This window comes from Protomyctophum parallelum (assembly GCF_964188405.1).
Source record: "Protomyctophum parallelum genome assembly, chromosome: 19".
Taxonomy (NCBI): Eukaryota; Metazoa; Chordata; class Actinopteri; order Myctophiformes; family Myctophidae; genus Protomyctophum; species Protomyctophum parallelum.
In genome coordinates, this window is record NC_139717.1 from 40,858,896 (window position 1) to 40,883,426 (window position 24,531).

A 24,531-nucleotide genomic window follows, 5' to 3' on the forward strand; every position below is an offset into this window, starting at 1 on the left:
ACCCAATACCATTTTATATATATATATATATATATATATATATATATATAATTACCTCCACTACCAATAGAAACCTTACCGGGTTTCTGCTCAAATTTGAAGCTTATATTGATTAGTTTGTTATTACGTTCAGTGCGCCACTACATTATTCATAAATCCAGAGAGAGAGAGAGAGAGAGAGAGAGAGAGAGAGAGAGAGAGAGAGAGAGAGAGATAGAGAGAGAGAGAGAGAAAGAGAAAGAGAGAGAGAAATAGATTGTGCATGCGTGCGTGCGAGGGCACAATGCCATCCGTCAAAGTCACCCTGTGCAGAATGACTAGCCAACACACGCTGGAACGAAAACAAAAGCTACCATTAGCATACATGAGCACAGATTCTAGACGGCGAAATGGCCAATATAAGCTTTCTTATCTATTCTGCACCCTCCTTGTGAAAGGTTAAAAATGGGCCTGAGACTGGTTCATGAAAGAATTAAAAGACTTGATGTGATTAGAAGACCAGAACAGAGGAAAGAGACAGCTCGGCACGGTGCCTTGAGCGAGTTAGCCCACGATGAACCTGCATCAGCTCTCCTCAATCTTTCGCTGCAAATTGGGTTTGTGGCTGTAGAGCGGCCGTAGGCAGACTGCCGTGTGCCCTTCACCACAGATCATCTCCCCCTGGCCCCCGCCTCGGCCAATAGGAGAAAAGAGACGCCATGTCACCAGAGTCTTGGATCAGCGGTTTGGAGTTAGGGCCGTTATCTGTGAGGCGCTGTCCACATCAGAAGGGCACTGCGCTTCTGCAGTGATCACAATCATGGGTACACGCGTGCTCAGGCAGCCAGCCGCTGACCAGTGCATCAAACAATCTCTCTACTATGATTCATAGACATTGGTTAATCTGATCAGGGACTGCCTGGCACAGCTCTAATAAACAGAAAATTGTCCTGTGGATTCCATATTGCATCTCCATGGGCGGTGGGGGATGGGGGGGGGTACATTTCAGAGCACGTATGGCCAAGTTAACTACCACTTCCTGGCAAAATGGACTTGATGACAAGACATCTGCTGCTTTTGAGTCCAGGAGGCCCTCAAAACACGCGCACGCACGCACGCACGCACGCACGCACACACGCACACACGCACACACACACACACACACACACACACACACACACAGCGGTCAACTCTCAAAAAATAAATACAAATAAAAACATAACACATGTATGCCCACAGGAAGGTCTGCTTCATATTAGTTTTTCATTATTGCTATAATAATCACAAACCAAACCGTACGTTGTAATTGCATAACTGAAGATCCAATTATGTTTTAAAAAGTAAACAAACACTTTCATTCAATCTCAACAATTAGATTTTTATAAACCCTGAAGGATGCTACAGTATGTGTTTGCTATGCCGTCAGCTGTGCTGGTTGGCACTCAGATCAGCCAACGCAGGGAAGCTGGAAGTACCCTCACTAAAAACGCCGGGACAACGCTCCACACGTCCCAAACTCTTCTCCCTTCTGGCTCCAAAACTGTGGAATGCACTTCCCATTGCAGTCAGAACTGCAGCATCACTCCCAATCTTCCGCCGTAGTCTGAAAACCCACCTTTTCAGACTCCATCATGGCCCATAGCACTTACCCTAACCCCTTAGATAGCATTTCTGTTGACTTAGATAGCATTTGACAGACTTATAGCATGTTATGTAGACAGCACTATAATTGTATTGTATATAGTCATAGCACGCCATAGTACATATGTATAGCATAGTAGTAAATATGTATAGTTTATATGTATAGTGTATGTATAGTTTCATTATATAGATATCCCACTGTTACTTTCTTAGCTTACGCATGTTTCATGATAAATGCTTTTATGTGATGTATTCCCATGCTTTTGTTCTTGCTTAAATGTAAATCGCTCTGGATTAAGAGCGTCTGCTAAATGCCTACATTGTACATTGGGAAATCACAGCTCTAAAATGACACGTGCATTTCCAACCAAAATTTCTGAGTTGGACGACCAATTACTTACACAAGTAGGACATCTTTTTTATAGGATCCAAATTGTCTTGAACGCAAAACAACAATGGTCAAGAGTTTTCATCGTTTTGCACTTTACTGATCTGCTCCAACTACCAAATTCCCACCATTGGTGATAAAAGTTTTATGCAATATAATTAAATTTGAGTAAGACCTGTAATTAAACACCTTTCTGACTTTCCACTTATTATCCATGTGAATTCCTCAAACCTTTACAGACGATCCCAACAGGCAATTGCAGTCTTGGTCCAGGGGCCCTAATGATGTCATTATGCCCATACTCATTACTGAAAACTGCCAGTCGAGTCTCAAAGTCCTATAACTGAATCCGAGGTTCGTGGATTGGTGGATGTAGGGAATTAAGTTACAGCGAGGACCTGAGTAATGAAGGAAGCTTCTTGACCTTTCTGTGATATGACTCACGGGGAACGCGGGGGTGCGTTATCCCCGTGCAGACAAGGCAGTAAAGCTGCCCGGAGTGCCCGCAATAATCATAAAAATGACTGGCCACTCCAATATTGCCAGGACATGAAAAAAACATTTTTAAGTCACATCTTTCTAACATACCTGAAGAAAAGAAAAAAAATCACACACGTGTGAAGTGGTGCTCTTATCATCATGACGTAGAATAGAGCCTATGCCTATTTGCTCAGACACTATGACGTAGGCATTTAGCGATATATCGTATATCGATATTAATCTCAGCGATATGAATCGATTTATTTAAAAAATATAATTTTTTTTTTAGGGGGGCTAGTGAATGATGGTGTGTGTGATATGAAATGTGAGCTTTAATCATATTCCATATTATTTAACCCATTCTGAACGGGCACCCATTTCGGTGTCAGCATCATGTTATGCTTTAGCTATTTAAAAATAGCAGATCTACAAGCTCATATCGCGCCACCGAGTGGCGCGATACGAGCTTGTAGGTCTGCTATTTTTTTTTAAATCAAAGAACGACTGACATTTTTTAGAATCTGATCTCAGGTCAGAATGGGTTAATCAGACCAGTGGGTGTCCAGTGGAAACCTCGTATGAATCTGATCTCAGGTCAGAATGGGTTAAGTGCTTTTGGAGAGAAATTAGACAGCATCATGTTCTACTTTCAGTAGTGGAGTTCTGTAGAGCTGTGTGTCTGTGCCCAGGTGATGGTCGTCGATATCTCATTACATCAAGGAAGGCAATTATGTTTCTGCACTGTCAAAAGTAATGCTACTTCTTTTGCAATGTAGTTAAATAAGAAATGTGAAAAAAGCTCAGGGGGGGAAGATAAATAATAATAAAATAAAATAGTAATTTTTCATATCGTGATACGAATCGTATTGTGAGTTGAGTGAATTGTTACATGCCTAAAATTCTCCATTCATTGTCAATGGGAACTTAATGTTTGTTTAACCCATTCTGAACGGGAACCCATTTTGGTGTTAGCATCATGTCATGCTTTAGCTATTGAAAAATAGCAGATCTACAAGCTCATAGCGCGCCACCGAGTGGCGCGCTACGAGCTTGTAGGTCTGCTATTTTTTGAAAAATCGAAGAACGACTGACATTTTTTTAATCTGATCTCAGGTCAGAATCGGTTCATCAGACCAGTGTGTGTCCAGTGGAAACCTCGTATGAATCTGATCTCAGGTCAGAATGGGTTAAGACGAAGTTTGTGGACGGTAACCAAAAGCTGGATGTAGGAGAGGCTAGCGCCCCTCAGAAACAAAAACCAAAACGACATGTGGTCAAAGATTGCATGTCACACCCCTTTGAACTGGTTGTATTTCAGGTTGATTAAAATGTGTCATCAAGGGTCAATGATATACATCTAACAAATTTCTATTAGTAAATGAATATAAAAGTATTGACTTTTGCATTTTGGCACATGTGTAATGTGTTACGAAACACCACCTCTAAATCACAGTTCAAAGTCGTGCGTACAGGCAAATCTTTACTGTCAAGCATGATGTCCAAAATCTCTAAAGCCTAATTACAATACAAATAAAGAATATAAAGTACAAGTTCAAAGTAGGTGCCATCTGCCATGAATATTTCTCAACCAACAGCGTTATGTTGTTGAAGAATGTATTAGACTAGTGCTAGGAAGTACTGTATGTGCTGTATGTGTACTGTACTGTATGTGCTATCACATACTTGATTTAACAAACCTGGCATTTATCTAAATAACGAAAAAAGAAAGAAAGAAAAAAGTTTAAAAAAAAACATACCTAGAAGCATTGATTTTATGTTATTAATATAATGTATACATGTATCTGAATGCAGAAAGAAAGATAATAAATAAATGCGAGGGAATGAGGTGGAGTGTGACGACATTACTTCTCAGATTATTAAATGTGGGTTGACTCTGCAGACAGAGGGAGTTCACTCCACAGCTTAGGAGCCAAGGAGGGAGAAAAGTCTAGGTCGGGAGGGATAGACGATAGTAGTGTGTAGGGCTGGTTGTCACCCGGCAAGGCATGCCATGCATATCTGCGAACATCCTTTAAAACAGTTGAATGGTTCTCAATTAAATCCCTCCCTATGTGCTTGTTAAGCAGCATTCAGTGATTATTATCATAACATTTCTACAAGGTTTACTCAAGGTGGTGAAAAGGTAAATGGTGCATTTATATTGCATTTTTATCCAAAGCGTTTTACAACCATGCAAGGCAGCAAACCTGCTCATCGGTAGAAGTTAGAGGTTAGTGTCTTGCTCAAGGACTTGATATGGTCTGGGAGGCACAAATGCGTGTTGCGTGCGTGCCGGTGTTACGGATGAGAGTCAATTGCCAGTGTCAAATACGATCCACACCTACACTGGCAAATCACTACGCAAATATATAGACTGCCAGACACGCTGGGACGCCAATATAGGTAGTATATGAATATAAATGAAGTCATTTGCAAAGGAATGAAAGATCATCCTAATGGATCTTTGTCGGCATCTCAGGCTGCTCCGTATGAATGTTGTGTTTTTTTTTGGTTTTTCATCTGTGGCTTTGCATGGTGGAAAAGGGAAGCAACTCGACAAGCTCATCTTCTAAAATCAGTTTACCAGGAGGATGTGGCAAAGGAGTGGAAATTTGACTCACAGATTCAACCTGCAGCAGGATTGCTCGTGTCAATGTCTCAAAATATGATTGCTTTGGCATTCACGTCTGAATGGGACTTGGGAGTGCAAAGGGATACAACGGGACAGATGGCGCTCCATCGTCAACAATGACTGGAGAAAGTGCTGCCTCGAGAAACGCCATGACACAGCATGGGGGCAGATCAAAGCGGTATACCTCTGTGTCTGTGCGCTTTTGGTGTGTGTGTGTGTGTGTGTGTGCGCGTGCGTGCGTGTGAGAGAGACATCCAGAAGGAACATTAACTAATTTGGCGCCTCCTGTCCTAACGCCCTCTGCACCGAGATCGCCATTGTCCTGTACACGCTCACTGGTTCTGGTGTGGTAAAAAAAAAAAGAAAAAAAAAATTATGTTTTGCGTGGATTACATGTTACATAGAGGATTTTTACTTCCTTATTCTCTTGGTTTCTTTCCTTTCTTGAATGACTGGATGACACATTGGTGGGGGAGAGAGAAAACTGATTGACAATGTGTATTGGGGAGAGAAACTAATTTGTCTTGACTTATTGATGTATCACATACAATATACAATACAATATGTGTACAGATTGGTATCATTTCCAACTGCGACAAGAGCAAATGTCCCCATTTCATTCTCTCACTCTATTTCCCGCTATACAATGGAGAAAACTATCGCTGTCCTCAATGTCAATCCTCTCCTCAGTGGGTTGACCAGTCAATCTGAAATTACACATGGGCATTGGCCATTGGCATACACAAGGAAAGAGGGAGATTATTTTCCCAGGCAGGGACTAACAAAGATGATTTTTAAATTGTTGTCCCAAATGTGTGTACTGTCCATTCCGATGGCATACGGCTGACTTGTCGTGGGTATGAATATGAACCGGCTATATAATAGGGTTGAGTCTGGGTTTTGGGGTGGGCTTGGCATGACCTTTACATTGGGTGTGGCTTTTATGTGGATGTGGCCAGGCTTTTGACCTGACCATGACATTCCTCAGATCATAACACACATTTTAAGTACAATCCAACCTGGGGTGTGGCCGTGCAGAAAACATACACACAACAACACAGCACACAAACAACTACAACTTCATTATAAAAGGTGGTATTGTGACTTTTTGGCCATGTTCCCATTAACCCATTTTGGGTGTGAACCCCTTTTGGTGTTTTAAACATTATGTTATAATTTAGCTATTGAAAAATAGCAGATCTACAAGCTCATACGAGCTTGTAGGTCTGCTATTTTTGAAAAATCGTAAAAATATATATTCAAATCTTTGAATATATATTCTTTCAAAGTGAATGTTTTTAACTCGGGTCTAAATGGTTTAATAGCATCACCAAAATATTGAAAACACTACTAGCTGTAGGATGTGCTACTGTACATCTCCCAAGAAATTCTTCAATCCAAACACAGTTTAGACAGTTTGGGTGACAGCTGGACATTCACTCTACACGGATGGTCTTTGGAATTTGCAATCACAGGCCAAAAGACACAAGATTAGGGCCCGTCAGGGAGATGGTGAGGTAGTATTTTTTATTATTTTTTTATTAACTTTTGTTCGCTCTGCAAAACTGCTCAAACTATCTGTTAGCCAAACCTTGCAACTGCTCCTTCAGGCTGGAAACTCGGAGTATACAGTAATACTCCATCTAGGCATTGATCAGGCCCATGTGAGCTAAGTGCTATTGAATCATGAATCATAACACAATTTGTGATCAATCATTTTTCTTTGCCTATGTTTGATGAATGTACGAGGTATGAATCCTGTAATGACTTTTCCATCTGTTACACCTCAGCCTTATTCTTCCATTTGAGCACAGCCCAGGCTGGGACCAGGGCAGGGGCACCTTAGCCCCCCTCTCATGGTCCATTAAATCTGGGGATCTGTCAGGACCCCATTGGGGTGGGGGGGTGGGGTGGGCATGATGGTGGGGTCTTGACAGTTCCTGGCTCATAGGCCTGCCACCGCTACAATTACTAGCCCAATGTCCCTCGTCCACGACTCCACGCTCTGCTGCCTTGTTAAAAAGTGGTTGGTTTTAGCCAGCACCATGGATGTAAACAACACAGCAGCTGTTTTCTCAGAGGACTTCACCTCCCACTATAACAGCATAATCAGAGGAATAGGTGTTCGATGTTTATCTTTTCACCGTCTACATTTGCACTCACATATATGTATTATTCATTCATTAATTTATGTATGTTTTATGATAGTATATCTGTATGTTTACGATGCAGTCCATTATCTGTTTATTTAATGCTTTCTGTTTCTGCCAGACAGCCTCAGGCCCATCAGAGGTTGTATTTCAGGTTGCTAGACAGTAGATACAGGTTTATATTCTGGTCATAACTGAATGTTATTCAAGAATTGCTGTCTGTATGGTTTGTACTACAAAAGCCTGCGTTGTGACAACACTGCATCAATATTTCCTCTACTTAAAAACGACTAAATAAGAGATGACACACATTCCTCGTAATTGGTCGGATTAAACGGAACATTACCTCGATCTCTTCACCAAAAACAGCCATTCTACAAGCTCACAAATTGTGAGCCAAATGTTCAACTATTACGAAATGCCCATAATTTAGTAGGGTTAATTTGTCATCAACAAATGACACACAGTCGCGCAGGTCATTCATCTATTGGACAAACATTTCCAAATGAAATTTACTTTCAGTCCCAAAATCACAATATAGGTTTTGACAAGCAACTGTGAAATGTGATCTTCAGCCCACATTTCCAATAAAGCCCTTAACACCCCATTCCCTCATGTTTGTCTTCAACTCATTTTGCTGGTAGTTGTCCGTCTCTCATAAGTCAACCAATGCACTGTATTTTTTGTGTCCTATAGGCCTATTAGGTAAGTCTTTATATAATGAAGCAAATCATGCTTCATTTGGAACTGGACCAAGTCTCAACTTTAGAGGAGGACCATGGTTCTTGATTGTGAGATGGTTTATTACAGTGACGACTTGTGAGTCAACATACATTGAAAGGGGGACATTTAGAAAAGTAAAGACCTAGGAGTAAGGAAGACAGTTGCTCATGTCTGTCTTTCTGCATCTGGATTCTGGACGGCTTTTATTTGTGGGAGTTATCCTTGATTCCCCTGGCCTGCGGCTCTTAACCCATTCTGAACGGGCACCCTTTTTGGTGTCAGCATCATGTTATGCTTTAGCTATTGAAAAATAGCAGATCTACAAGCTCATATCGCGCCACCGAGTGGCGCGATACGAGCTTGTAGGTCTGCTATTTTTGAAAAATCGAAGAGCGACTGACATTTTTTAGAATCTGATCTCAGGTCAGAATGGGTTCATCAGACCAGTGTGTGTCCGGCGAAAACCTCGTATGAATCTGATCTCAGGTCAGAATGGGTTAATAAAAAAGTGATTAACAAAGACTGATTTAAATAATTTCATCTTCAATCTCTTGCTGCTTTTAGAGTTTGTTTTACTATAATTGCTTCCATCTTGGTCAGGGCTCCCTTGAAGAAAAGGTCTTGTAATCTCAATTGGATTCACCTGGTAAAATAAAGGTCTAATCTCCTAAAAAGGCCTTTCAGGACGCGATGGGGAAAATGGTTTTATATCGTCCAGGAATCACTGACAATTACCTCAAAGCCACAAATCCTTTAGCTAGTGTTGTATTGTGTGTGTGTGTGTGTGTGTGTGTGTGTGTGTGTGTGTGTGTGTGTGTGTGTGTGTGTGTGTGTGTGTGTGTGTGTGTGTGTGTGCGCGCGTGCGCGTGCGTGTACTGCGCGTACTGTGTGTGCGTGTGTGTGTAAATGACAACTTTTGTCATTCTTTCATTCCCTTCATCTTTGTTGTCGAGCGACTCCTATCCGATGAGTCAATTGCTAATGTCAAATACAATCTACACCTACAACGGTAAATCACTACGCACAAATATAAAGTGACACACACACAATATGGATAGTTCTTTTGGGGTCTGGTTTGACCCTCGCGACAATGACGGGGGCCCGAATGATTCAGTAGTGGGAGGGGTTTACAGACATAATCCGAATGTCACTGACTGCATCGGCGTCTCCCCCCGATTTCAAATCACATTTTATCAAAACATCTTTGATGTTTACATATGCCTTGAAATCCTTCAGTGTGAAAGCAACAGCAATGGGAAATCCTCCGCATCCAGCTCAGCAAAGTGATGTGTGTGTTTTTATATAATCCATAGTGCGTGTGTGGGGTGCTGGTGAAAGTGAGTGTCCGCGAGTCAGAATATTTGCCTCTTTCTTATGCAATATTTGACAATTTGGTATTAAAAGGTTCTTGTTAAGTCATCAAATTGTCACTTTAGAAATGTGCAGATACCCTGTATAAACGTATACTGTATGTTGATTTGTTTACCGTTGAATGAGAAAACAATGTTGCACATTAAGCTAAGCATGTGGGTACCCCTGGGAAACTGCTGTAAAGGAATGCCAGTGAAGAGAGAGTGAGAGAGTGAGTGAGTGAGTGAGTGTCCCCCCCCCCCCCCCACACACACACACACACACACACACACACACACACACAACTCATTCACAGATATTAAGCTCAATGGGGTGCCATGTTGTGACCCCTGCTGTGTGACTGCCCCCCTGGGGTGAAGTATTCGTGTGTGTGTGTGTGTGTGTGTGTGTGTGTGTGTGTGTGTGTGTGTGTGTGTGTGTGTGTGTGTGTGTGTGTGTGTGTGTGTGTGTGCGTGCGTGTGCAACCAGCTGATGGCATCGGGCCGTCTCCATGTTTGTCTTGCTCTGGAGTCACGTTTGATCAGGAGTTCTGAGTTTCTGTCAGATCCATATGAAATCCCCACTCTGAAAAAGTTTTGTATAAACTCATAAAGTCATTATATCCGTGTTATCCCATGGATACATTTAAAAATCCTCTAGTGTGCACCAGGCATAATGGAGCTTTGTCATCTTAGACTGCTCATTTCCGTTCCGTTTTGTTAGGTGGGATTTCTTCTGTGGCAACTCAACAGCCTCATCCTAAAATAAGAATCAGTTTACCAGGATGCAGGGAGGCAGATGAGTGGAAATTTGACTCACAGATTCATCCTGCGGTAGAAGCGATCATGTCAACGTCTCAAAATCTGATTGCTTTGGCATTCACGTCTGAATAGGATTTGGAGTGCAAAGGCATACACCGGGGCAGATGGTGCTCCATCATCAAACGTGTCCGGAGAAAGTGCTGCCATGGCTAATCAGCGCGAGGGTGGGGCTGAGCGGCAGGCCTCTGTGTGTCTGGTCGCTGCCTGTTTATGCGTTTACTGCTCTTCTCTGCTCTCTTCTGGCAGTAATGACATCCAGAAGGAAAATCTAAACGATTCCGACATATGGGGGTAGTAAATCAATAACATTCATTCAGTGATAAGAGCAAACTGATGAGCCCCAACAAACGAGGAATGTGTATTTGGAGAGCGAAAATAATTTGTGCCAACCTTGGACTGGGTTTTATCAGTGATATCAGGGTATTGTGACATCCAGGCAGTGTTCCCATTAACGGAACTCGTACAGTGTCGGAGATCGGCTTCTGTTCAGCTCCCAAGATTCTTCAATCCAAACACAGTTTGGACGGCAGTTGGACTACTATATGCCATGAAGAGACGCGCCTCGCTTGGATCGCCTTTGGAATTTGCAATCACAAGCCAAAAGACACAAGATTAGGGACCATCAGGGAGTTGGGGAGCTATTAAAAAAAAACCTTTGTCCACTCCACACAAACTGCTCAGCCAGCCTGTTAGTCAAGGCTTGCAACTGCTCCTTCAGGCTGGAGCCTCAGGGTATAAACACTGCATCTTGGCATTGATCAGGCCCTTGTGAGCATTTTTCTATTTAATCAAAACACAATGGGGTTGAGGTATTATTTCTAGGCCAAGTAAAACGGTGGCCTGTTTTCTTTGCTTTTTTTTTTTTTTAACTTACGAGGCCAGGCGAATGAATGTCAAGCTATGGTATGAGGTTCCTCCTGTAATGGCTTCTCCATCTGTTCCACCTCTGCCTTATTGTTCCTCTGTGCCTATCTCGAGGAGGACGGGAGGCCATTTGAGCGCGGTCCATGCTGGGGCCAGGGCAGCGCACCTTAGCTCTATTAACCCATTCTGACCTGAGATCAGATTCATACGAGGTTTCCGCCGGACACACACTGGTCTGATTAACCCATTCTGACCTGAGATCAGATTCTAAAAATGTCAGTCGTTCTTCGATTTTTTTCAAAAATAGCAGACCTACAAGCTCGTATCGCGCCACTCGGTGGCGCGATATGAGCTTGTAGATCTGCTATTTTTCAATAGCTAAAGCACGACATGATGCCAACACCAAAATGGGTGCCCGTTCAGAATGGGTTAAACCTGGGGATCTGTCAGGACCCAACACAACCCCCCCAACCCGGCTGGGGGTAGTCGGGGTATGGGGGTCTTGACAGTTCCTGGCTTATAGGCCTGCCACTGCTACAATTACTAGCCCCACATCCCTCGTCCACATTCTGCTACCTTGTTTAAAATGGCCGGCCACACCATTTTGTGGCTGGACCCACTCTCCTACTACATACAGTAGTAAGACTCAGGAATCAATGCTTGATGTTTATTATTTATCTATTTTTATATAGTTTATTTGCATATATCATTCTTTGTTTTGTGTTTTTAATGATTTTGTCCAATATTTGTTCATTGAATGGGTTTTTTGTTCTGTCCGATAATCTCAGTCTCATCAGAGGTTGCATTTCAGGTGGCTGGATACCTTGTTATATTCTGCAACATGTATTATATCTGTATTATATCTACATAATAAGTGCTCTCTGTATATGGATTTTACTCCAAGAACCTGTATTGCGACAACACAGTGCATCAATAATGTTTTGTGCAATTAAAAACTACAGTACTTGAGAAAATGGGACATGACACACATTCCTTGTACAGGTTAAACTGGTCAGATGGAAAGAAACATATATGCACACCTAAACACACACATGCACACCTACACACACCCACACACACACACACACACACACAAAATCCCATGCAGAAAGCCAGCTTCTCCCTCAGAGTTAGAGAATGATTAGTCTGTGCCCCGTTCACATGGCCCTCCCCCTTCCAATGCCAAATGTACAACCTCTGATTGGGCCTTTTTATTTTGGCGCTGGAGAGTTGGACAAATACAATTGGAGAGAGTGCATGGGGGTCATGACTTTGAGAGTCAAAATGCACTGAAGCCCTGACTTGGATTTGGAATAGAACAAAATGCTGAAGTTTATTTAGTTCACTGGTCAGCATGTCCGCCCGGGAGCCCTTTGATTTTTTCGTTCGTTACCGTAATAAAATGTTCTATTTTACGGGCAAGAAATGTGTGCCTGTGCCTTATATTACCATTATCATCAGGCACATGCCATTTATGTGTGGAGTAGACAGCAATAGGGTGTTGGACAAGTAACTACAACCAGCATCACCTGAAGAGAATATAAAAGTTTATGTAATTTTCCTTATTACCTGAGAATAGCCCAGAATAGAACTGGAGCGAATAAAATGATTATGTGCTCTAGTCACAGGAAAAAAATGTGCTTCTGACGGGTTTAAGCCAAACGCAGGTCATTTCATTGCAAAGGACAATGTCTCTTTCATTTCCCCACCTTCCTGTTTTAATTGAGCTGAACCTGAAGGCTAAAATAAGCAGAGAGGAAGGATAGAGAGACATCCACGTGGACAGAGAGAGAGAGATCAGGGGGAGAGAGAGAGCCTCCAGTCAGCTCCAGCGGTGAAGCCATGCTGACCCAGATCCTGCCTGAGTAGGGATGATATTAGCAAAGCAATTAAGTGAGATGACAGCCATCAGGCAGGGTCGGACTGACAGGGATAGTACTCTACTTACTCCCTCTCTTACTGCTACGTATCTCTCTCTTTCTCTTTTCCACTACACCCAGCCCGCCCCCATCCCCTCGTTTTCGCTCCCTCTTTGCTGTAATGGCTATTGATTTTCTCACAGCAAGAACAAGAAGTCCCTCTCAGCCTAGGAGTGGATGAATTGGTAAAAAGATGAAAAGTTGAAAAAGAAGAGAGGCGGTGTGTGGTTGTGGGGTGGGTTTGGGTTTGCAACCCAGTCTGCTCCCTGTGGCATGCGGCATCTGACATGCTTACATCCCAGCGTCAAGAGCAGTGGTTTTCAACCTATTTCATATCAAGGCCCATTATTTATTCTGCATTTAAGCCACAGACCACCATGAGCTTTAGCCTCGCAGACCCAAAACTATAGAACTAGACAACGATCTGTTGTCGTTGTCCACAATTCCATGCTGCATTGATGTGGTACCATTAAGAGAGATAAGGCAGACATTTATAAAAAATAATTATTATTTTACATGCTCTAATTTTGTAGACTTATTGTAAATTAAGTAGAATAATGCAGGTGTTTAACAATAACTCTTGAGAGCGTAAAATGAGACCAAATGGACCTGTCCGGTAAGGGTTCATTTGGTTTCATTAAACCAAGTTAACCCATTCTGACCGGGCACCCATTTTCGTGTCGGCAACATGTCATGCTTTAGCTATTGAAAAATAGCAGATCTACAAGCTCATATCGCGCCACCGAGTGGCGCGATACGAGCTTGTAGGTCTGCTATTTTTTTTGAAAAATCGAAGAACGACTGACATTTTTTAGAATCTGATCTCAGGTCAGAATGGGTTCGTCAGACCAGTGTGTGTCCCAGTGGAAACCTCGTATGAATCTGATCTCAGGTCAGAATGGGTTAAAGATCGAATAAGGTTCTATGGTTCCCCAACTCTCCATCTGTTTAGCTGGGGACCACCTGGAACGTCCTCAAGCCCCCGGACCATAGTGTTTGAAAACCCCTGGTCAAGAGTATCGATGTAGTCCAGAGAGTCCAGAGAGATGAGAGCTAGCGATGCATTTCTACTGCCAAAATCATTACAGGTTGGTTTGTTGTTTTTTTGCTCAGAGCTATGAAATTAGATTATTTGAGTTAGTATAAAGCCGTCTAAAATATTGTCTCTAAATTGGGTGGAAGAATAACAGATGGGACTTAAATGCGCCTATTTCCCAAACGGCATTCTGTTTGTTTGAATAAATCCCCAACCGTGGCCGAGTAAATATCAGGAGGAGACAGCTTTTATCCGAGAAAATGAGGAGAGGGGAGAGGGGAGAGTGACACATGTGCACCGGCAATCACAGACCAAACAAGATTATAGGAAATCTCATATAAAACATATTACACTATGACTGCGTTAAAATAGACCCTGATCCATACGTCCAAAATCAGATTTGGAGCGATTATAGTTACAGAAGACAGCTTCACTTATGTGACAGGACCAGGCAGCTGTCACCGTGCAGGGTGTGCCGTTCCTTCCCAGCATGCTTCACTCCGGACGCGTGACATGCGTACGTTTGACATGTCTCCTTTAATCTGATCTCGGGATATGGCCACGAGACTGACACATAATGGACGGGGGGGACCAAATGGAGAACCGAAAGACGTCAATAAACGCAGTATCATGCTACAGTAATTACATTTATATATAATGACATGTCCAAAATAGCCATGCCAGGTTGAAAGTGACGGCATACATATGCTGCATTATATGTTCCATGAGGATGCACTTTTGTTTTTTTCAATTGAACTAATCCTCTCAAACCAGTCTATTCATAGTATACTTTAGGTATAGCTCATGTAAAAGGCAGCATCTAAACATTTTCTTTATCATTATTATTTTACATTCAGATTTATCTCATGCCTTGTTTGTTAGAACACGTGAGTGCCCGACCAAGTCAGATTACGGGCCTGGTTCAGACATCGCAGGCCCGTGAAATTGATTCCGATTCCAATTCCAACATTGGCATGAAGTGAAAGGAGTGTAGCGTTTCAGACAGATAGGTTCTCTGAGGTATTTACTGTTTTTCTTTCATCAGTCTGACTGGACGTGGAAGGTCACCACATGTATATGGATTCGAGAGCTCCATTTTCAACCACTCTCCAGTACAAGAACACCTGTCCTGTCTGATGTTCAGAATATTTTCTTTCTTTCTTTTCATCAGCAAGAGCGTCTGCTTCTATCAAAACATATTTTTTATGAGTAGCACTTTATTTTTTTTGTTTACAACACAGAGGGGACAGACGAATGTGAATTTAGATTTTCTTTTGTTTTCCTTGAGTAAGCAACAAGAGTGACGGAGGTTAACGCTGAAAGATGATGGGTTCTGCTTGACTGAGCTGTAAGCATCTGCAATCAGTAAGGTGGATACAACTTTTAGGGCAGAAGTTATTGAAAACACTGTGTGTACGGTGAAGGAATGCACCTTTGCACGTTGGGGCCACCTTTCCCCTTTTTTATGGGCTCCTATGGAATGGGTTTGACATCTGTGCTACATATGTAGTTCACTCTGTTGTGTTGAACAAGGATCTGTTTAATACCGCTAAACTTCCACCACAATCCATGGATCAGAGAAAGACGTCTCACTGGAGACGCTTCCTTATTGCAACACTAGGGCCAAATGGAGGCTATGATTGAACAAATCTCATTTTCACAACCCTGGAAAACCTTTTCCCCATTATGTGACCTGCACTTTGCCAGAAATCGCTCCACTGCTTTAACATCTGTATTAGGCCTGTCGTCTCTGCTGAGGGACTTCAGCAATTCCCAGTTTTAGATAGACGCCTGTAGCCTCTACTAGAAGAAAGTTACCATTTCAGTGGAAAATATACAGCTATAATTCTTCTGCGCCTCAAGCGGAACCGGTACCAAGGCCAACCTTGGCGCCTGAGTCACGCTCGTGAACAGCAGTGGAAAATGCCATAAAACATCCGAGACCATCCCCTACACGTGTAGGATGGAGATATGGTCCTGTAATGAGCTGCACTCATGCACATGTCAACATAAGGGAAGTTATCCAAATACCACAATACATACATGGGTGGATGATACTCCCAATTCAGCACATTTTTAACCCACACACACACACACACACACAGACTGACCGTTTGAATTCTTCGGTAAGAACATAATTTCAGCTGATTTACAACACAGAACTCAAGCTGATTTACAACAAGAACGAGAATATAATGATGGTTAAAAACAAGCTTTCACCCCGAGCATGGGAACTGGCTCCTTTGAAATGCATCCGACAGAGGCAGGAACAGATGACAGTGGCCACTCACACACACAATGTCAACGCATTGAAAGACACCCAACAAAGGCATCTTTGTGCTGTGCAACATTTCAATCCTGGAGGGACTGTCTGTGCTTAGTTACAACCCAATGAAAAGTGTTCAAGTCAAACGGAAAGTTTAATCACCCTTCATCATGCTAATGAAGAACCTACATTAACCACTTAAACCCTTGATACTTTGTTGTCTGGTGTAATTCAAAACAGAATAACCAATATAATATAATATTAATAATGACGAATGTCTAGAATAGAGAATCCTGAGCTTACACCTCTGGCAGATATCTAGCACCTCATAGAATCAGATGATGAATGTTTTATTCTATAACTATAACACCTGCAACTACAGGTTTCCTTGGACTTTTCTTTTTAGGAGATCTGATGTAGTGTGATCTGCACAATCAGGGGGTTCTAATACCAGGACCAATCCAGTTATTAAAAAGCCTCACACCGGCCTGGGCCGTGGCTCAGCGGTCCAGGCACCTTGGCTGGTAATCCAGTCTGGCAGTGTGCCGCGGGTTCGACTCCCGATCCCGACGGCCATTACTGCATGTCACCCCCCCCCATCTCTCTCCCCATTTCCTGTCAGCCTACTGTCTGTCCCTCCATAAAAAATATAAAATAAAGGCGAAAGCCACAAAGAAAACATTAAAAGAAAAAGAAAAGCCTCACGCCGTGCATTCTCAAGCATACGTTATCACACAAATGACTGGGGCACAGACATTGACAGGGCTAGGAAGAACCCAGGCAAAAAGTTAATTACAGCAATTTTACATAAGAAAAATGGTTTATGGCCGTTGATGCCGTTACCTAGATTTCAGATACACTGTGCTGAATATCGTCATGTCATATACCTCCAAATGATGCAAATATCCTCTCCTCCCATCAATACAGGATTTATGCAGGACTTATCACACAGCGCAGCGTACCACATCTCGATAGAGGTTCATGATAAAGAATGAGAAATTACTGCAAAACCACAACAGAGAACATCATGAAATACATTATATATTCCTGTGCACGGACGAAATTACTTTTTGCTTTGCTGCTGGAGCACAAATCTCTAGCCGAGCTGCGAGCGAGGCACAGCGTCTTGATGTGAAGGAAAACAAACTGTATGCCTCATCAGCAGTGATAACCATCTTACAATATCATGGATTCACTGTGGGCCTCTAATGACACGACACAGCTAGAAATATCATGTAGTATTGATATCAATCAGGCATGCCCCACCAGAGCTCCAACGCAGATAGTCTGTCAAAAGAATGGGGGAAAAACAAAAATCAATATGGCATAGATGCAGGCTGAATAAGGAGGGTTCCCTTACAAGAATCCTAAATAAGAAGGTCGACACGTCAGATGTCGGCCATGACAGAGGGCTCGAGAAGACTGTGGCTGACAGGAGCGTATCGGACGGATGGACGGACAGACAGACAGACAGACAGTTGGCAATTTTTCAGCTTTCAGTGCTACGCTTACGCAGTACAATCACTCACAATCTGAAGTGGACTTCAAAATGAAGAAAAGGGGGAGTTTTTTCCTGTCCAAATGATTTGCGACTGTGATTTTTCAATGCAGAATAGGTATTATAGCACGTTTACAATCAATTACTGCATGCATAGCAACTGTTACCGAAGGGGTCTCAGGCTTCTAACATATATTATATCACAAGTAAGACGCGCAAACGCGGGAAACGAACGCAGCTCGTAAATTGCAATAACAACAATTAGAATAAATTACGTACTTTATCATTCCATCAATGAGACACAACTACCACTTTCTCATGGTGTAGCTCAGGCCATTGAAGTCCACTTCAAGTGAGCAACCTTTTTAAGCCCGTTAAATAAAAGTATGCGTAAATGGAAGGCAGATTATAGAGAGCTCCTGTAAGAGCAGTGGCCTTTTGCATAGCCTGTGATAATGACTGCTATCAGGAGGACCACATACGAGGCAGTGTTCAATGTACAAATAGTACACAATAAAGCGAAACACAGCTCTACGTTTGATGTGCTGGATAGAGAATGAGTCTGTCAGCTGCGTCAGGCAGAATGCAGTACAGTTTTTTTTTTCTTTCTCTTTTACCATTTACAATAAAGGCACTTACATTAGCAGAAGCTCTTATATGCAGAGCAACTGGCTATAGTAAATATTTCTCCATAAAATCTTCAAATCAGATTATCGGAAGAAGACTTTGTGTGTGTGCGTGCGTGCGTGCGTGCGTGCGTGCGTGCGTGCGTGTGTGTGTGTGTGCACGCGGATGCTCATGGATGGATGCACAGACAGACAGACAGAGGTCCTACTTGGGAAATGTAATCGCTCTTGGAACAAGAACAAATCGCGCAATTTTCCGTTAGTCATTTTCGGAGCGTAAAAATAAAAATAAAATAAACCCGACACACAGCCCCCCTCCCACCCCCACCCCTGCCAGAAGGAGGGATTCCCACGCTACGCTGGCAGCAATTAACAATTCTATTCTATATTACACTTTGTATTTACAGTCTAGTAACAGTGAATAGAAAGAATAAATATGCAATCTATATCAACAACGATACAGTTACAACATGTATCCTTAACAGGCATCTGTCACGGTGCTGTATAAGTGTATACATCCCAGTTAGCACCCCATGTGTGAATGAATGTGCCAGAGTCAAGCAGGAGTTAATAATGCAAGAACAGAACAGAACATATGGGGTCAGGCCTGGCTGTGAAGCCTGATGGCTACTGACACAAATAACTGTCCAAGTTGTTTGCATAACAGTTGGATAACGACTAGATATCAAACTTGGCATTTGAGTAAGTTACACACATCACACAGCATAATGTCAGTAAGCCGAGCAAACAACATGCGTATACCAAGCATCTATCTAAATAGCATAAACAGCAGGGAATGTGCATATGCATGAAGATGCAAAAAAATGTTTTTAACCCCTCTCCGACCCCAACACTATCCCTGCTGGGCTGACGACACTTATAAATGGCTGTTATATCATGCAGAGTGTTTGCACTCAGAGAGGTTCTTCTCAGCCTAGAAGATGTTTGTGCCCAACGCCCATGCATGGCTCCTAATGGCTGTCGTTGAGAGAGCGGCGAGGTCAGTGCTGAAGGATGCCGTTGCTAATTGTGCCCACCGCCCCCCCCCCCCACACACACACACACACACACACACACACACACACACACACACACACACACACAACTCATTCACAGATATTAGGCTCAATGGGGTGCCATGTTGTGACCCCTGCTGTGTGACTGCCCCCCTGGGGTGAAGTATTCAAGTGTGTGTGTGTGTGTGTGTGTGTGTGACTGCCCCCCTGGGGTGAAGTATTCAAGTGTGTGTGTGTGTGTGTGTGTGTGTGTGTGTGTGTGTGTGTGTGTGTGTGTGTGTGTGTGTGTGTGTGTGTGTGTGTGTCTGTCTGTCTCGCCATGGCAGCCCCCTTGGGAGTTTTACGCTCATTTAACCACCCACTGGCCCCCCCGCTGTGCTCGGTCTTAATCACTCTATACATCAATGTTTATGTGACAGCAGTACAACTATGTTAGCGTGATGGCACGTGGTATGGTCTCCAATTCGTGTGTGTGTGTGTGTTCTATCTTCATGGCAACGGGTAAGCGGTGTGGAGCGAGACCTGCTTCACGAGTGGTAGAGGTGTGTCAACCTGACCTTGACCCCCCGCTCCATGCACGTGCACCTTCACCGTGCACGTGCACATGTCGAAAGAGGTCACATTAGTATCATTACATTTCCGCTTAACACCCACACACACACACACACACACACACACACACACACAGTTTACCCAACACATCATTTCCCATCTATAAAGCATATTAAACATCCTCCTCAAGGGTGTTACTGCAGTTCTCTCTGTCAGCAGGTGAGGAAGAGTTCCGTGCCTTGTTGCCTTAACCACTTAAGCTCTATATACTTTGTACAGTGCATATCACTGATCTACACATCTTCGCCTATAATAACATGCCCACAATAGGGGACACCAGGTTGAAAGTGGTTAATAGTGTAGACAGAGACTGCACTCCCAAGGCAGGCTATTTTTAAACAGTGTTTAATGCTTTTTTCTAAAGGTCATTTTCTGGTTCATTGCTGCTTTATCCCATTCTGACCGGGCACCCATTTTGGTGTCAGCATCATGTTATGCTTTAGCTATTTAAAAATAGCAGATCTACAAGCTCATATCGCGCCACCGAGTGGCGCGATACGAGCTTGTAGGTCTGCTATTTTTGAAAAATCGAAGAGCGACTGACATTTTTAGAATCTGATCTCAGGTCAGAATGGGTTCATCAGACCAGTGTGTGTCCGGCGGAAACCTCGTATGAATCTGATCTCAGGTCAGAATGCTTTATTGGACAATGCGGAGGAAAGATGACACATTAAGGCACACCAACCCCCGGTCTACATAAGTGACGGGACACGACTGGAGGTCGGCAGAGTTGATAGCACACAGCTGTGTTCATCCTCTTGAGTCAAGGAGTACACCGTTAAAAAATGAGTCCTGTCCTTATGCCAAACATAATGTTCTAGGAAGGTTGTTTTATGGAAAGAAAGTACATGCATAGGTAGTACTACTACCTAGTAGTTACAAGTATAGTGAAACACGAGCTTCAGTAATACTTGGTACTTTCTGGACGCAACATTACTTCTAGACTGCCCAATGTGGTTAAAGCGTGCGAGGATTTCATGTCTGTCTATTTTCGCTTTCGCACCGGAAGCTCCAAGAGTCTCTGTCAAACGGGCAAATAGGAACAGACTGGACTCGTAAAGTATCGAGACCAGGTGCCTCCCTTCACATTGCAAAAGACACATTGCAGCTAATGTCTTAGTTACACCAGCAATTTTGTTGTGAAGCAGTCCTTACAAATAATGAAGGTAAAGTAGACGTACGGGTAGGGAGAGAAGTGCTTTGGGACCGTGAGAGGGGGGTGGAAGGTGAGGAATGCACGTGAGCAGTGCCGAAGACAAACCCAGTATTTATAGTGACCTGCTTCCTGTTGTGTTAACAGAGTTACAAAAAAGCAACAAACAAACACACTTAAATGTACAGTTTTTTGGGGAAGAAAACAAAAATTGGGTATAGTAATACTGTAGGCCCGTGGCATGCCGACTTTAACTGGCCTTCTCAGGAGCAGAGTTGCAGTTTTCATTCTTGTCTGCAGGTGAAAGTTCTCAGTAAGTGAAAGGCTCCTAGCTCTAGGCAGTGTGTGTGCCACCACAAACCTCTCAACCCATGAAGCAAGCAGGCCCACACAGCTGATGGCACCTCTGTCTGAGTGGCTCTGCCTGTTACCAGGAGACCAGTTTTCCTCCTCACAGGAGCTTGTCATTTATCATTAAGCCAGGCTGCCTTGAGAATCATCCTAGCAGACAGCTCCAGTTTACCATCAGGGGGCATCCAACACAAACAGCGCACAGCAAAACAAAACAACCACGATGGTGGCCGTCACTTCACAAAGGCGCATGGCAACGAACCAACAATTACCAAGCATTGTGTTCAGCTTATAGAATCACCAAGAGCCAAAAAAGGCCAAATAGTACCTTTTCGATCGATTGGATTTGTCACATTTTTTATGCCCAGCTGTAGGAAAATATTACTCTTTATCCTTTTATGCATTACTGTGCCGTGTTCTCAATTGATTTAGGCTTTCTAACACACAGCAATGAAACACATCTGCCATGCCATGGATAGTGAATGTCGTTGGATGAGAGAACATAGCGTGACATGCACACGGCCTTGTACAGCCCATTGATCATACAGCAGACAGCGATTCTGCACCTGAAGCTTTCCTGATGAGGGTTGGACCTCTCCGCAGAGCTCACATAATGAGTCGTGTTAATCAGTGATGCACTGACCCAAGACGGTCACAGCCAAGAGTAACAAAGAAACGCATTTATAAATATATACGCACACACACACACACACACACACACACACACACACACACACACACACACACACACACACACACAGACACACACACACACACACACACACAGACACATATAGGCCCAGCCCCCTTTGTGCCTCTGGGGCTCAGGCCTGGTCACCTCGCTCAGGGATCAAAGGATGTGTGTCGTTTTAATCAGCCACCGCAATAGGCCACCCCATTAATTCAATTCTATTTCATCAGTGGTGAACAGACCACCAGAGGGGTCCACGCATTCCTAGAGTACTTCGGTCCACGAGTAATCCTATCTCTTAATGACCCCAAAGATCAAACTCCAACCGCGTAATTGCTCTGCGATTGCTTTTTTTGTTTGTTTTTTTGCTTGCTTGCTTGCAGACTTGGGTTATTTTCTGGACACAGCAATGAAGTCGAGCAAAATTAATGTCACTGTGAAGTGTCAAGTAATTTCATCAACAACCCCCACCACCGCTAAAACAGGTCAAGACCTTCAGAGAACAATACAACCACACAAGGAAGATCATGCACCACAGGAGCACATCCAAAATAGGAAAAACAAAGACATTATGGATGTAAATCAATTTACTGCCCCTCAAGGAGCACATGATAAATATATTAAATATATAATCCCCCCACACCACCAAGGAGCCCAAGCAAAATAAACTGCATTTGAGAGACATTATACTGTATATCTGGTTAGATATTGTAAATCTTCAGCAGTACTAAAAGCTGAAAAGTGTTGTTTTCTACATTTCTAAGAAAGAACGACAGCAAACAAAAGAATCACATCATTATTCAAAAACACAATTTCAGGAGGAGGAAAAACAAAGTAATCAAAAGGAATACCGATGGTGTGGAGTTTCAAGGCCGGGCTTTTGATTTGCTAAGGCATAATGAAATGCTTATTGGGGCAGGACTGGAGAATGGAGATAATAAGCATTTGATATCTTACCGTACCTTAGGGCTCTGGTGGATGGGGATGCTCATCACAGGCAAATTAGATCTTTTGAGTATTGCCGTCTACACCTGCGAAAACAAGAACAGCATGCGTTAGCTGACTGGGACAAGGCGGTTACACTGAAAATCACTCAAGTCTTGTGACCCCAATCATTCCTGTGTACTGTACGCCATCTGTTCCCCATGATAAGAATCTGACACAGTCCCCCGCCCCCCGAACCCTTGCAGTGACAAAAATCCATTGAGGTGAGGAGTGATCTCCATCAGGAGATTTATTAGTGTAATCCTTTGGACCCCAGAACAGACAAATGACTCCACAGAGAGGTGTGCTACCGTGGTAAGACCTATCAATAACAGGCCCTGCGTCTGTCCTGGGAGGGAGCACACTGACTGGAGGTCAGCAGCAGATACAACTGAAATGCAAAAGGTCAAAGCAACTACAAGGCTGAAAATAAAGATGCTATGAGGGCAAAAGTGGTAGCAAACGATACATTGATAACACGAAAATCCCCCGCAAAAAGGTCAAACGCAACGTTAACTAATATTATGTTTAGAATTTAACACAGCTCTTTTATTATCTGAAGGCGTGAGTTTTGTTTGAGAAGAGTCATTTCAAAGACCTCCATTGTGGAAAGTAAACAAGGCTGGTGTTCACAAACGGCAGCATTCTGATGACTCCTCTGTGGCAGCCTTTGGAAGTCACCATGCCATGCACCATGACACCGGCCCACTGTGTGACTGTGCATGTGTGTGCGCACGTGTGCGTGCGTGCGTCAAACTTTGGACATCAAACCAGGCAGTTGATTGGTGAAGTATAGCTAATTGTGTCCCCAATTCGAAAAGGAATGAGTGTAACTTGAAACATTCGCTAAATCTCTCTCTTTCTGTGTGTGTGTGTGTGTTTGTGTGTGTGTATCACACTGAGCACTATAACTATAACAAATAAAAGTATAACTAACAATAAAACTGTACTGTATAGAACAGAGCACAGTATAGTACAGTAACTATCACAATAAAAGTGTAGTTGCACCGCTCGGCTCACACGTGTGTGATTTTTTTAACAACTGTTAGTTTTTAGTTTTGTATTTTGTTTTCTTCTTAGTCAATTTTTCTGGCTATATCAATTTCCAATGCATGCCACGAAACGCACCATAGTGGAATTTGCATTATTGCACTAAATAATCAAACAAGCCTGCATGCTAAAAGTGGGCCTTACAAGCACTGATACAAGTTCACAGTCACAAATTCAAATTATTTGAGAATTAATTGCAAAACACACAGATGGCCACTGCATAGCTGGGGGCTTACAGGTCACATACGGCTATATAAGTTAACTAAATGTTATTTCCAAATGGCAACCAATGTGGATTATC

The 24,531-nt window shown here is 43.0% G+C and overlaps 2 protein-coding genes across 2 annotated transcripts in view; one reads left to right on the plus strand and one right to left on the minus strand.

The window, feature by feature from the left end:
* The window catches only part of atad2b (ATPase family AAA domain containing 2B), a 636,500-nt gene that overhangs the window by 528,354 nt on the left and 83,615 nt on the right, over positions 1-24,531 (plus strand). The window lies entirely within an intron of this gene.
* Positions 1-24,531, minus strand: part of klhl29 (kelch like family member 29) — a 343,820-nt gene that overhangs the window by 301,097 nt on the left and 18,192 nt on the right. Inside the window, 1 exon segment of the mRNA XM_083791051.1 lies at positions 23,159-23,227. The gene's annotated coding sequence lies outside the window, so the exon portion shown is untranslated.